The sequence below is a fragment of the Rhincodon typus genome, chromosome 3, assembly GCF_021869965.1.
Source record: "Rhincodon typus isolate 14 chromosome 3, sRhiTyp1.1, whole genome shotgun sequence".
Taxonomy (NCBI): domain Eukaryota; kingdom Metazoa; phylum Chordata; class Chondrichthyes; order Orectolobiformes; family Rhincodontidae; genus Rhincodon; species Rhincodon typus.
In genome coordinates, this window is record NC_063334.1 from 98,000,897 (window position 1) to 98,015,343 (window position 14,447).

Sequence of the window (14,447 nt, forward strand, 5' to 3'; positions counted from 1 at the left end):
GAGCACACTCTGTCGGTTATCTATTTGACTAAAATCTACCCTAATGTTTTTACCTCTTGGCTTTGACCAATTCCTTTGAGGGATTTCCTTAGCATCCTTTAGATAAGGAAGACAATTTAGTGGCAGTGGCAAAGACAAATACAATGATACTAGCGGAATTATATCTGTGATTGAATTTACCACAGGACCATCACTATCACAGGGTCATTACTTTCAAAGGCCCAACATGTTTTATTTGCCACATCCTTCTCTTCCACTAGCCCAATGGGCCTAACATCTACTAACATTCCCCCTCACTCCAGCCCTGAACTCATATCTTTCTCCAGTTTCTCTGCTATTTCCTCTTGTGGCTTCTCAGATCCCATCCTGTCCTCGAGACCCACCCACTGTTCACTCAAGCCTATTTCCATTAAATTGCCAGCTACTCATCTTCCCTTCCTGATCCCCATGTTAATTGATGCTGTAAATGTTTCTCTCTCTTCGGGTCTTGTCCCTCTCTGTTTTAAATCTGGTATCATCATTCCTCTCATCAAAATATCAACTTTGGCCTCCACAATCCTTGTGATCTACTACACAATCTCTGACCTCCCTTTCCGTTCCAAAATCCTCAAACATATTGTCACCACCTAAATCCATACACATCCTTCCTGGAGCTCTGTGTTTGAAACCCTTCTATCAAGTTTCTGCTGCTGCCACTGTATTGAATCAGTTCTAATCAAAGTCACAATGACTGACTATATTAAGGGAGAGGCATCTCCTTCTCAACCTATCTACAGCTTTGAGTGGTTGACCACATTACCTTTTTAAAGTCATCCAGCTCACTGGGATTGCTCTTACTTGTTTCTATTCTTATCGACCTAATCTACTTAAGGTAAAGAATTGCTATTGATGTCTTCTATTTTTATTCCTGCATCATTAAATCTTGTGTTAATTGTGTTTAAATCTGAGTGTCCATCCTTGGCTTCATCTACATGCTGCCTCTAGGTGACATCTTCTATAAGCTAGGTTTTAGTTTTCACATGTATGGTTCTACCCCAGTTCTGCCTCAAAGCCACCTTGACTAAAATCTCCTCCTCTGCTCTCACTAAATTACTAGGCTGCTTATCCAATATTGGAAGTACAGAAATTTCCTCCATTTAATTTTCAGAAGACTGAAACCATTGTCTTCAGCCTTTCATTCAAATTCCATCTTCTAGCTTCCAAATTGATCCATCTGAGATTCAGCCAATCTAGTTGCAATCTTGTCTGAGATTGAATGAGCATCTGACCTGGCCCTGGAGCAGGTTCAGAGGAGGTTCACGAGAATGGTCCCAGGAATGAAAAGCTTAACATATGAGGAACGTTTGAGGACTCTGGGACTATACTCATCGGAGTTTAGAAGGATGTGGGTGTGTCTAATTGAAACTTACAGAATACTGAATGGCCTGGACAGATTGGATGTTGGGGAAGATGCTTCCATTGGTAGGAGAGACTAGGACCCGAGGGCACAGCCTTAGAGTAAAGGCAAGACCTTTTAGAATGGAGATAAGGAGAAACTTCTTCAGCCAGAGAGTGGTGAATCTATGGAATTCCCTGCCACAGAAGGCTGTGGAGGCCAGGTCATTGAGTACATTTAAGACTGAGATAGATAGGTTCTTGATTATCAAGGCGATCAAGGGTTACAGAGAGAAAGCGGGAGAATGGGGTTGAAAAACTTATCAGCCATGATTGAATGGTGGAGCAGACTCAATGGGCTGAATGGCCTAATTTCTGCTCCTATGTCTTATGGTCATATGGACCTTCCATCTGTAGCAAACACTACCTAATTCAACTTCGGCTGGTATCTCATCTCATCTGCTGCTGAAATCCTCATTTATGCCTTTATTACTTCTAGACTCGACTATCCCAATGCACTCCTGAGTGGCTTTCCACATCCTACCCTTGATAAACAGGAGATCACCCAAATTCTGCTGCCCGTTTCTTAACTTGGAACAACTCCCATTCTCCTTGCACACTAGCGATCACTGATCTGTATTCTAAAATGTTCCTTTTGTTTACAAATCTCATGGCTTTGTTCCTTGCTACCTCTGTAATCTTCAGTCCCAGTGAAATATCTCTACTCCTCTGATTCTGTTCTCTTCTGCATCCATGGTTTTAATTTGGAACAAAAACAGAAGTTGCTGGAAAAACTCAACAGGTCTGGCAGCATCTGTGAAGAAAAATCAGAGTTAATGTTTTGGGTCTGGTGATTCTCCCTCAGAACAGGTTTTAATTTCTCCACCAATCATATCTGTGCCTTCAACAGGCTTGAACCTAAACTCTAGAATGCTTTCTCTACACTTTTCCACCTCTCCATCTCATTTTCCAGTTTTAAGTCACTTGGTAAGAACTTCACCTTTGACCAAATTCTTGGCCAGTTACTCTAACATTCCCTGTTATAAATTTGTATCTAATTTAGACTTATAAAACTCCTCAAAAGCACCTTGGTATTTTTTATTATGCTAATGTGCTGTTTAAATAATTGTTGTTGTTGCTGTTCCTCTAGCTGTGACTGTTATCACAGCTTTAACTCCAACACAGAGGTGTCTGTCAGATCAGCTAGAATGCATTCTATGAATACCTCAGAGAAGCAACAGACGCTGTCCTTGCTAGTAGCAAAATGATCATCAGTTTCCCTGTGCAAAGAAGGCATCAGCCAAAACAAGACCAGATTCTAAAGGAGTTATTTTGGCTAAAAAGATGAAAGAAAGGAAAATGGCCATAGTGCTAATATAACTAACATGTTTAAAATTCTGATCTTAACACTCAAGTTTGGTCCTTATTGCGAATTACCATGCCCAGATGTGCTAAAACCCCAAAGCTCCAGGTTCAGTACTCAAGTGCTGATGAGATGCAATTTCTGAGGAGCAATGTGTGCGATCTCCATGCAGATATTTCCTCTGATGGTGTGGAGTACACTGAGTTATATACAACGGCCTATTTCAGGATGGTCCAGGAACTGACGTAAAGGGCATACAGGTTCTTGGATGCCGCAATTGCAGATTCTGGTGGAGGAGGTGCGGACGAGGAGTCCTGTACAGGCAGTCCCCTGGTTGCAAAAGGGTTCCGTGCTGGAGTCTGTTTGCAAGTCGAATTGTACACGAGTCAGAACACAGAGCAGGAAAAGGTAAAGCAGCCGTTCGGAAGTCCAGGAAACATGCGTATGTTGGGTCTTTAAAGTTACATCCCTGTACGGGATCCTGTTTGTAAGTACAAGCATTCATAAGCCAGACGTTTGTAAATCAGGGACCCCTTGTACATCAGTAAACAACAAACACTACCTTGCCATCGTATCCCTCTTCTCTGTAGCAGCTGGTGCTGCTCAGCTGGGCCTTATGTCCTATTCCAACTCCTCCTCCAGCCATGAAGGACACTAACAAGGGTGCCCCTAACAAACACTCCTTTACTACCGGTGAACCTCAAACAAAGAGAATTTCCACAATAAATGTTGTTTGAGTGTTGATGAAGTCCTTTCAAAGTTTCCAGTAAGTTCCCAATGCATGTAAGAAGTCTTTTTCACAGTTCCAGACACGATGGAACAGGTTCCATTCTGAACCTAAGGAATTCTCTACCATACAAGGCCATGGAGGAGACATCTCTGAATATATTTACAAAGAGGTAGATAGATTTCTAGATACTAAAGGCTTCAAGGGGTATGGGGAGAGAGAGAGCAAGATGTTGAAAGAGTATGTGATATGGTCATATTAAATGGTGAGGCAGGTTTGATGAGACCAATGGCCTACTTCTGCTCCTATTTTCAAACTTCTCTGGATTGAATTGCATTTGCCACTTTTCTAGCCATTTAACCAAACCATCGATATCTTTCTATCCTCTCCACTATCAACTACTTGGCCAATCTTTGTGTCATCTAATCCTAATCAGACCTCTCATATTCAAGTCTAAATCATTAATACATACCATAAACAGCAAGGGATAGAACATTGACCGGTGTGGAACTCCACAGAAATTGCATTCCATTTGCAAAAACATCCATCAGACATTATTGTTTAGCTCCTGTCATTGAGGAATTTTTGACTCAACTTGCCAACTCCCCTGTATCCCATGGACTTTAAATTTTCTTAACAGTGAGCTGGGACCTTGTCAAATACCTTATTCAAATCTGTGTGGACAAAATCCACTGCACTACCATCATCAACCTCCCTTGTTGCATCTTTAAAACCTTCATCTAGTAAGACATAATGTTCCCTTAACAAAACAATGCTGACTATCCCTGATTAATCCATGTCACTCCAAGTAACAGTTAATCCTAACTCTCATTAATGATTCCCACAGTTTGTCTACCACTGAGATCAGACTGACAGGCCTGTAAGTATTTGGCCTTTCCCTTATACCCCTTTTGAATAATATTACAATGTTTGCAGATTTATAGTCCTCTGGTATCTCAACCGTATTGAGTGCAGATTGGAAAATAATCCTCAGGATTATTCTTCCTGACATCCTTTAACAGTCCGGGATACAATTCATCCAGCCCTGGGATTTATCCACCTTCAACAAAGCCATTCTTATTGTGAGGAGACCTGTGACCTCGAGTTTCCTTTGCAGGATATAATGTGACAAGCATCCCATTCACTAAGGAAACTGTATGAAGTTCATGCCTTGCACAATCCAGTCAAGATCTTTGGCATTGGAGCACCGGGAGATAAATGATCTTGTTCACTGCAGTTCCTGCTGCTGTTGCTGTCTACATTTACAAACTTTGATCTCATCTTTGTCTTCAGTTGGGTGAATGATGATGGCAAATGTTTGTTCAAGGAAGTTCTAGGCTTGTTCAAGGAAGTTAGCTCACTTTGTCAGTACCATAACATACAAGTACGTTACATTAAGTGACTCCCCATAGATGTTAGCTTCTAGAAATTAAATACAGTTACACTTTTCTTTGGAGGTATAATTAAACAAGATTTCCAATGGTCGACAGCATGCAGGCAAACAACCTACACTGGAAGGATGTAGTCCACCACGTTTATTTCACATTCACAGTATTGCTGGATTATGATGACAAGGAGGAGTAAGGATGAAATTAATATGACGTTCATCTTTTTCTATTCTAGCCAGCCACCGAATCTGATTTGGGTCATCAATGAATTTAAGCTCCCATATTTGTAAGCTTTGGGTGTGCATTAGTTCTGTGACATGCAATAATTACAACCTAGGTTTCCAGCTTAGCTCCCTGGACTTAGTTTCCAGTTCCTGGGAGCCGATCACAGCGAGTGCCCTCCGCTCCCTCCACTCCAATCCCAACCTCACCATAAAACCCGCGGACAAGGGAGGCGCAGTTGTAGTATGGCGCACTGACCTCTACATCGCCGAGGCCAGACGCCAACTCTCCGACACCTCCTCCTACTGCCCCCTTGATCATGATCCCACCCCCGAGCACCAAACCATCATCTCCCAAACCATCCACAACCTCATCACCTCAGGTGACCTCCCACCCACGGCCTCCAACCTCATCGTTCCCCAACCCCGCACTGCCCACTTCTATCTCCTTCCCAAAATCCACAAACCTGAATGCCCTGGTCGACCCATTGTCTCCGCGTGCTCCTGCCCCACTGAACTGATCTCCAACTATCTGGACTCCATTTTCTCCCCCTTGGTCCAGGAACTCCCTACCTATGTCCGTGACACCACCCATGCCCTCCACCTCCTCCAGAACTTCCAATTCCGCGGTCCCCAACACCTCATCTTTACCATGGACGTCCAGTCCCTCTACACCTGCATTCCCCATACAGATGGCCTAAAGGCCCTCCGCTTCTTCCTGTCCCGCAGGCCCGACCAGTCCCCCTCCACTGACACCCTCATCCGCTTAGCCAAACTCGTCCTCACCCTCAACAACTTCTCTTTCAATTCCTCCCACTTCCTACAGACAAAGGGGGTGGCCATGGGTACCCTCATGGGCCCAAGCTACGCCTGCCTCTTTGTAGGTTACGTGGAACAATCCTTCTTCCGTACGTACACTGCCCCTAAACCCCACCTCTTCCTCCATTACATTGATGACTGTATCGGCGCCGCCTCGTGCTCCCACAAGGAGCTCGAACAGTTCATCCACTTCACCAACACCTTCCACCCCAACCTTAAGTTTACCTGGACCATCTCTAACACCTCTCTCCCCTTCCTGGACCTCTCTGTCTCCATCTCGGGCAACCACCTAGAAACCGATATTCATTTCAAGCCCACCAACTCCCATAGCTACCTGGAATACTCCTCCTCCCACCCACCTTCCTGCAAAAATGCTATCCCCTATTCCCAATTCCTTCGTCTCCGCCGCATCTGCTCCCAGTATGAGGCATTCCACTCCAGTACATCTCAGTTGTCCTCGTTTTTCAAGGTCCGTAACTTCCCCCCCTCAGTGGTCAAGAACGCCCTCAACCGTGTCTCCCACATCTCCCGCAACTCATCCCTCACACCCCGTCCACGCAATAAGAGCCAAAAAAGAATCCCCCTCGTCCTCACGTACCACCCCACCAACCTGCGGGTCCAATGCATTATCCTCCGACACTTCCGCCACCAAAGACATCTTTCCCTCCCCACCCTTATCTGCTTTCCAGAGGGACCACTCTCTCCGTGACTCCCTTGTCCACTCCACACTCCCCTCCAGCCCCACCACACCCGGCACTTTTCCCTGCAACTGCAGGAAGTGCTACACCTGCCCCCGTACATCCTCCCTCAACCCCATCCCAGGCCCCAAGAAGACTTTCCACATCAAGCAGATGTTCACCTGCACATCTGCCAATGTGGTATATTGCATCCGCTGTACCCATTGTGGCCTCCTCTACATCGGGGAAACCAAGCGGAGGCTCGGGGACCGCTTTGCAGAACGCCTATGCTCGCTTCGCAATAAACAACTGCACCTCCCAGTCGCGAACCATTTCAATTCCCCCTCCCATTCCTCAGACAACATGTCCATCCTGGGCCTCCTGCAGTGCCACAACGATGCCACCTGAAGGTTGCAGGAACAGCAACTCATATTCCGCTTGGGAACCTGGCAACCCAATGGTATCAATGTGGATTTCACAAGCTTCAAAATCTCCCCTCCCCCTACCGCATCCCAAAATCAGTCCAGCTCGTCCCCGCCTCCCTAACCTGTTCTTCCTCCCACCTATCCCCTCCTCCCACCTCAAGCCGCACCCCCATCTCCTACCTACTAACCTCATCCCGCCCCCTTGACTTGTCCGTCCTCCCTGGACTGACCTATCCCCTCCCTAACTCCCCACCTACACTCACCTTTACTGGCTCCATTCCCGCCTCTTCGACCTGTTTGTTTCCTCTCCATCTATCCTCTCCTCTATCCATCTTCTATCCGCCTCCCCCTCTCTCCCTATTGATTTCAGAAACCCCTTCCACTCCCCCTTTTCTGATGAAGGGTCTAGGCCCGAAACGTCAGCCTTTCTGCTCCTATGATGCTGCTTGGCCTGCTGTGTTCATCCAGCTCTGCACCTTGTTGTCTCGGATTCTCCAGCATCAGCAGTTCCTACTATCTCTATCACAGCGAGTTCCTGGTACAGCCTTACAGTTATCTGCAAGGCCAGCTCTCTATACGATCACACCAGTGTGCCTTTACTGTGGGCAGATTTGGTCATAATATTGCCAACACTGCAATTTTAGAGTTTACATGGGGGTTGTACCAGAATCAGGTGGTTTTCGCACATTGGCTTTGAACAGGTTGCATTGCAGATTCACTGGAATGATTCTGAGGCTAAAAGAATTAAATGTTGAGGACAGCATGTTTAGACTGGACTCATATTCTCTTTATAATCGTGATTGAGGGATGATCTAATTCAGCTTTTTAATACTTAGAGGAATTTTTACTCAAAGGAGCTAATTAAGATATATGGGCAGAAATTGTTTTCTCTGATGGGCAATCCAGAGGAACTGGATATAACTTCACAGTTACAGCCAGGGTGGTGAAGGGTAATGTCAGAAAGCAGATTTTGCCACAAAAACTGAAGAAAACACACAAAAGAAACTATTAAAGCTGGGATCTGCTGGACGTTTTAAAACTGAGGTTGATACATTTTTGTTAAGCAATGGTATCATGGAACCATTGATGAGTAGGTGAAGTTAAGATAGCAACAATCTAACTGAAAGGTGGGAGATGCCTAATACCTATGTAAAAGCACCCCAATTGTTTATGCAAATAACATAGGATTAAAATGTGTTTTAATCACATGACAAAAGTTTTTTGCTTCCAGGGTACTTAATGAAAATATTCACTTATAGGATCATGAGATAGTAGGAACTGCAGATGCTGGAGAATCTGGGATAACAAGGTGTAGAGCTGGATGAACACAGCAGGCCAAGCAGCATCAAAGGAGCAGGAAAGCTGACGTTTCTGGCCTAGACCCTTCTTCAGAAATGAGGGAGGGGAAGGGGGTTCTGAAATAAATAGAGAGAGAGGGGGAGGCAGGGAGGATTTTTCTGAAGAAGGGTCTAGGCCCGAAACATCAGCTTTCCTGCTCCTCTGATGCTGCTTGGCCTGCTGTGTTCATCCAGCTCTACACCTTGTTATCTCTACTTATAGGATCCTTTACGGTTTAATTTGCCAAGGTGCAGTTTAGCTGATATTACGGTTTACTCTCATTTATGCACACAGTTACCTCCTCAAAAAAAATCAATGAAATTTGTTTGACTTGATTTCTCTGTCACAAAGCCCCATTGATTATCCTTGATTGATCCTTACCTCTCCAAGTAGCAACTAATTCTGTCCCTCAGAATTTTTTTCTGATAGATTTTCTACCACTTATGTGAGATGAACTGGTCTATAGTTTCCTGATTTATCCCTACCACTGTCCTTGAATAATGGTGCCATATTAACAACCCTCCAGTTCCTCTGGCACCTGTGGCCAGAGTGGATTCAAAAATGAATGACCTAGCCCTCACAATCTTCTCCCTCGTTTCTCACATCAGCCTGGGATACATTTCATCTGTGCCTAGTGGTACATCCACTTTTAAGCCCAATAAAACTGCCAAAACCTCAAATCTCCTAACTCTAATTTGTTCAAGTTCATCATGTCTCTCTCTCTCATTTTTGTAACTACATCGTCCTTCATACAGCGAATACAGATGCGTACTCATAAGAAACCTCTACAACTGACTCCACACAAGTGATTGCCACTTTGATCCTAAAGCACGCTACTCTTTCATTCGTCATCTGCTTGACCCTAATATGTTGTAAAACACTTCTGAATTTTCCTTTATTTTGCTGGCCAGTGTTTTTCATCACCCCCTCTTTGCTCTCCTAATTTCTCTTTTTAAGTTACCCTCTGCATTTCTTATTCTCCTCTAAGGCTTCAGCCTTATGGTATCTGCCATAAGCTTCCCTTTTATTCCTTATCCAATCCTAATATTTATTAATTCATTTTCAAACGCTGCCAGTGCACCACTCTATCAACCACTGATTTCAAAAATCTAATGACCTGCTGCATAAAGGAGTTCTTCCTATGTTGCTACTGGATTTTTTTGGTCAGTCATCTTTATTTTGCATCATTCAGACATTGATCCTTCAAAAACTGGAAACAAATTCTGTTTAGTTACTTTACCTAAACCCTTCATGGTGTTAAACCCCCGAATCAATTTTCCTTTTAGTCTTTTCTGTTTTATAGTGAATAAACTTCTCCAGCCTATCGCTATAACTGTCACTCGTCATTCCCGTAATTGTTCTACTCAATAAGACCTTAACACCATAAGAAATAGGAACATTAACTTTCCTGCCTTTTGTCCATAACCCTTGATTCCCCTACTGATCAAGAATCTATCTATTTCAGCCTTAAGTATACACAAGGGCTCTGCCCCACAGCTCTCTGTGGCAAGGAATTCCAAAGATTCGCAATCCTCTGAGAAAAGAAATTCCTCCTCCTGTCAGTCTTAAATTGGTGCCTTTCAATTCTCAGACTATGCTCTCAGGTTTTAGACTCTCCCATAAGGTGAAATATCATCTCAGCGTTTGCCCTGTCAAGCCCCTTAAGAATGCTACATGCTTCATTGGGATCATCTCTCATTCTTCTAAACTCCAGTGAGTAGAGTTCCAATGTGTTTAACCTTTGCTATTAAGACAATCTCTCCATACTACTGATTATCCAAGTGAACCATCTCTGAGCTACCAATGTATTTTCTTAAATAAGACAACCAAAACTGCTCACAGTACTCCAGATGAGGTCTCATCAGTACTTTGTACAAGTCAGACTTCCAATATATTCCAATGCCCTTGAAATAAGGGCCAACATTTCTCTTGTACACTTTCCAGCATTATATTCAGCACTTGGACACTTGCACCTTCACTTTCTTTGTGAGGGAGTTCATGTAAAATGTAAAATGTTCATGGCGCTTCATTGTTGAGGTAGATTCCTGATCCTATTCCCATCACTATGTGGGAACCTGCCACTGCCGAAGAGGAAATTCCCAATGCTGGTGCAACTAAATTGTCATTGTCATAACAGGAGAGGCAGAAGAAGAATTAAATATATGGAGGAGCCTGGGAAATTCTGTCAGATTAAACATCATGGCCGTGCTTCCTAAATGGTGTCAGATCACTTATTGCTGAACTTAGGCTGATGCTTTGCCACCATTTGGGTCCTGAAATGGATAATTGGAGCCCCAGCCTTATTTCAGTTGGGTAGCCAGTCATAATCAAAAAATGGACCCAAAGCCCTGAATTAGGAATTTACAAGCAATATCCATGAACTTCCCTCAACACAGTTGAGCTCAGGGAGATTCTATTTAGATCATTTACTCAGAGTAACCAAGCATTGATCTTAACAGGGCAAATCAGGTTGAATGCAGTTCTACTTAAGCACCTACACTTCACTACTACACTTCAAGTCTATTCTACCTTCAAAGAATGCAATGAAAAATCAACTCGAACAATATAGCTAACCTGAAAACTCCACCTGCGAAAAGGCATCCTTTAAGGATGAGTAAATTCAGTAATTGTCATGGTAACCATTTGCCAATGTAATAGAATTGTACAAAACCCATGAGTTTAAACTCTCTATAAGTATTTTCCTTTCTGTATGTATTTTAACTAATTAATTTGCTTAATGAAATGGTGAAAGTTGTTCTTTTTCAGGATCCATGAAAGTTTCATTTGTCAGGATGCAATTTCACTGAAATTGTGGTTCACTTGTTTACTGAAATGGCAGGGTGTGCAAGATTTGCCCATGAGTTGCTTTCATTGCCATTTTGAGGATCAGATAACCAAGAGAACTAAATGAAGAATCTTCCAGGATCAAACATTTTGCAGGAGATTTTCTCCCTCTGTTGAATATAACAAAAATTATAACGCATTTGTTTATACCATACCACAGCTGGTGCAGAGAGGAAATCCTCCCACGTTATTTCATTCAATATATGTTACTTTGTTCACTTATTCTCCACGCTTTGTTCATTGCTATACATATGCAGCGTACATATCCGATACCAATAAAATTGAACTGGAAACATATTTTGCATTCTTCTAACTGAAAAGTCTTACGATGTTAGATGATGGAAAAATTTCCCACTAACACGGTGGCTATGGGTCAGAATTCTCAGACTTACCATTAACATGCAGCAGCTCTGTTTAAAGTAATTTTGGTTCATATGATAAAGGTATTATTTGCATTAATAAATTGAAACTTGCAAGAAATGAATGGTTCAACCCAACTTTTTTTTTGTGTTGTGAAAGCCTGCCAGTAAACTCAGAACAAAAAAAAATTTAAAACACTTTACACAATTGCTCATTTTTACACTGAACATTTCTGCTAATTTTCCTGTCATCCAGTGCAGCAGTTTTATTTTGTTAACAACATTTTAGCTCTTCCTATATTTTGAGTGTAAACGTCCCCACTTTTAACTTGTTGCTTCCCACATGCCGATTTCTCACTTCAGGGAGGACAGGATAACCTGGACAAGTCAGTCTTTACCTCTGCCATTTGTGTAAAACTGCATAAATGTTACTAAGGTGTCTCTTTTAAAGACAGATGTCCACCTTAATTTAGTGGCTTTATGAAGGCTGCTGAAATATGTTTAAGGTTAAATGGTATTGAAGCCAGTGGTCAGACAGAGAACTTTAGACTCATTTACAGCTTGACCCATTGGGTTAGCCCCTTGACAAATGAATTATATATAAGTATTTCAGCGAAGAAAGTTTTGAAGGGTCATTGTCATGCTGTGAAGATGACTTTATCAGAACCGTAACTGAAGGAAGCACTTCCTGAAGTTAAGCCTCCGCTCATGAGCAGCAGTCCGCCTACGCCTATGAGCAATGGGGCTGTTATGTGCTATTAAATGTCATTGTGCTTCAGAGAGGTAGTGGTTAATTACTAAGTCAATAGATGAAATTAGCGAGAAGCAGATGAAAAGAGAATGAAAGAATAACAGCTGGTCTCCTTTGTGCTTAGTTTGAGGTCTCATCCCCTGCCTCCCACCTCCTGTGGTATCCACAATGCCATTCTTTTGTAAATTGATCGTTTGAACAAAGAAACCTAGGGGAAGAAGATTCAGATGTTCAACATCCATATATCATGTTTCAGTCACAGTTCATCTGATTCACTGTTTTTAGAATCCATTTGTTAACTCTCAAATTTTGCATGATGAGTTTAACGCGTGCCAGCTATCAGTTATGTACTGTGCAACTGACAGAATTGTGCCACTTTAATTGTACCTGTAATAATTTTGAAAACGAGATCTTCAAATGCCTTAGTATATATTGTGTAATAGAATGGCTTGAATCAAACTTGCGTGATTTGTGACGGTTGCTACTGGCAATAGTTTCAGGTTCTCCAACTGAGGTAATTGTGACCAATCAATGTCACAACCATTGGATGGAGAGAAATAGAATGAGACGTAACTTTAAAGTTAAGCCGTTATTACCAAGATCAGAATTCTTACATTTAGTGTTTACATCAGACAGCATGTTGCAACATCAATCTTTTCAATGCATTTCTGAATAATTGATGATGTTTTCTCACTGTCATTGAAAACATGCAATTTACAATTATATGGAAGGTTGGACACACTTTTGGCAGAGTTCTATGCAGCAGAAGGTAATGGTATTTTCAATTAATGGAAATTAGTATCTGTGTATGAATATCTTCTCCCCTGGGTCTGAGAACATCAAAAATGCCAATACATTGCAAGAACTTAGATTTAAGGCATTGACAATACTGATCCTTAAAGCCAACAAATTCATTATTTAGTGACAATGAAATCGAAATTTGTAATATTTCTTCCTACATTAGCACATCCTTGAAGCAATTGTGTAAGTTCTTATCTATGCTTTATGACTATAAATATTAATGTGTTTACCACTTAACAGAATGCAATGCAGTGTCTAATTTACAGAGATTTAGCAGTAAATGTTGCAACCAGATTCTGAGTGAAGTGCCCCAAGTTATTAACGTTCCAGACAGATACCCCAAATCATTAAGCCCCAGAGTGAGAAGAGATCAACTGGCTTCCTTTTTTTATTATTCATCTGCCCCAACAATTGTTTACAACAAGGTTAATTTGAAAAGGATCCCTCCCTGGTCAATGCCTTTCTCCCAGACTAAGTGGATCAATGTTTTAAAAGCAGCCAATTTATCCAGGCTTTCTTGAAGCAACAATAGAGTGAGTTTATTAGATAGTAAATGCTAAAAGAAATAATTATGCAACACAAATACATGCAGGTTAAGAATAGGAAGCAATTCCAAAAAAAAAGCATATATGGATTTCTAGGTGGTTCATGAAGAGTAGACAATTGAACATTGCAGGTTGAACAGTTGATTTCAGGATTCCTGGCTTTGCTGAAGTCCTTGTACAGTGATGGGCTGGCAGCACTCAGTGAGATAGTCCTTCTGTTGTCCTGTTTTCCTTTGACTGGCTTGTTAGCTAGCTAGCTCCTAGCACTCAGAGCAAGAAAGCCCTTTTATCTGCAATGAAGCAGTGAATAGTAGGTGGTTCTTTGATTGTTATCTTCACTGCGCACTAGCACTTAAAGTGAGGCTGGTACATGTGAATCTCAGTACACAGTCTTTCATGAGCACACTTACTTCCACTCGTACACAAGATGAAAGGTTACTTTTGGGTTTTAATAATTTTTTTTGTATATTCCTACAATGGCAAAACAATAAAGATACTGTCTGTCAGAGGTGGCTTTCCACTGAGAGGGGCATGACAGTCAGCTGCCTCCTCATCTCTTCCTGATATGTCTCCCTTTGAAGTTTCTCTGAAACTTTATGAGGGTAACATTCCATGGGTCCCACACAGGTCTTTGCCGGTCATCATTGAATTTATATCAGCAGTATTTTTTTAGAGATAGTAAGAAATGCTGAAGCTGGAGTCTGAGATAACACAGTGTGGAGCTGGAGGAACGCAGCAGGCCAGGCAGCATCAGAGGAGTAGGAAAGTTGACGTTTCTGAAGAAGGGTCCCGACCCGAAACGTCAGCTTTCCTGC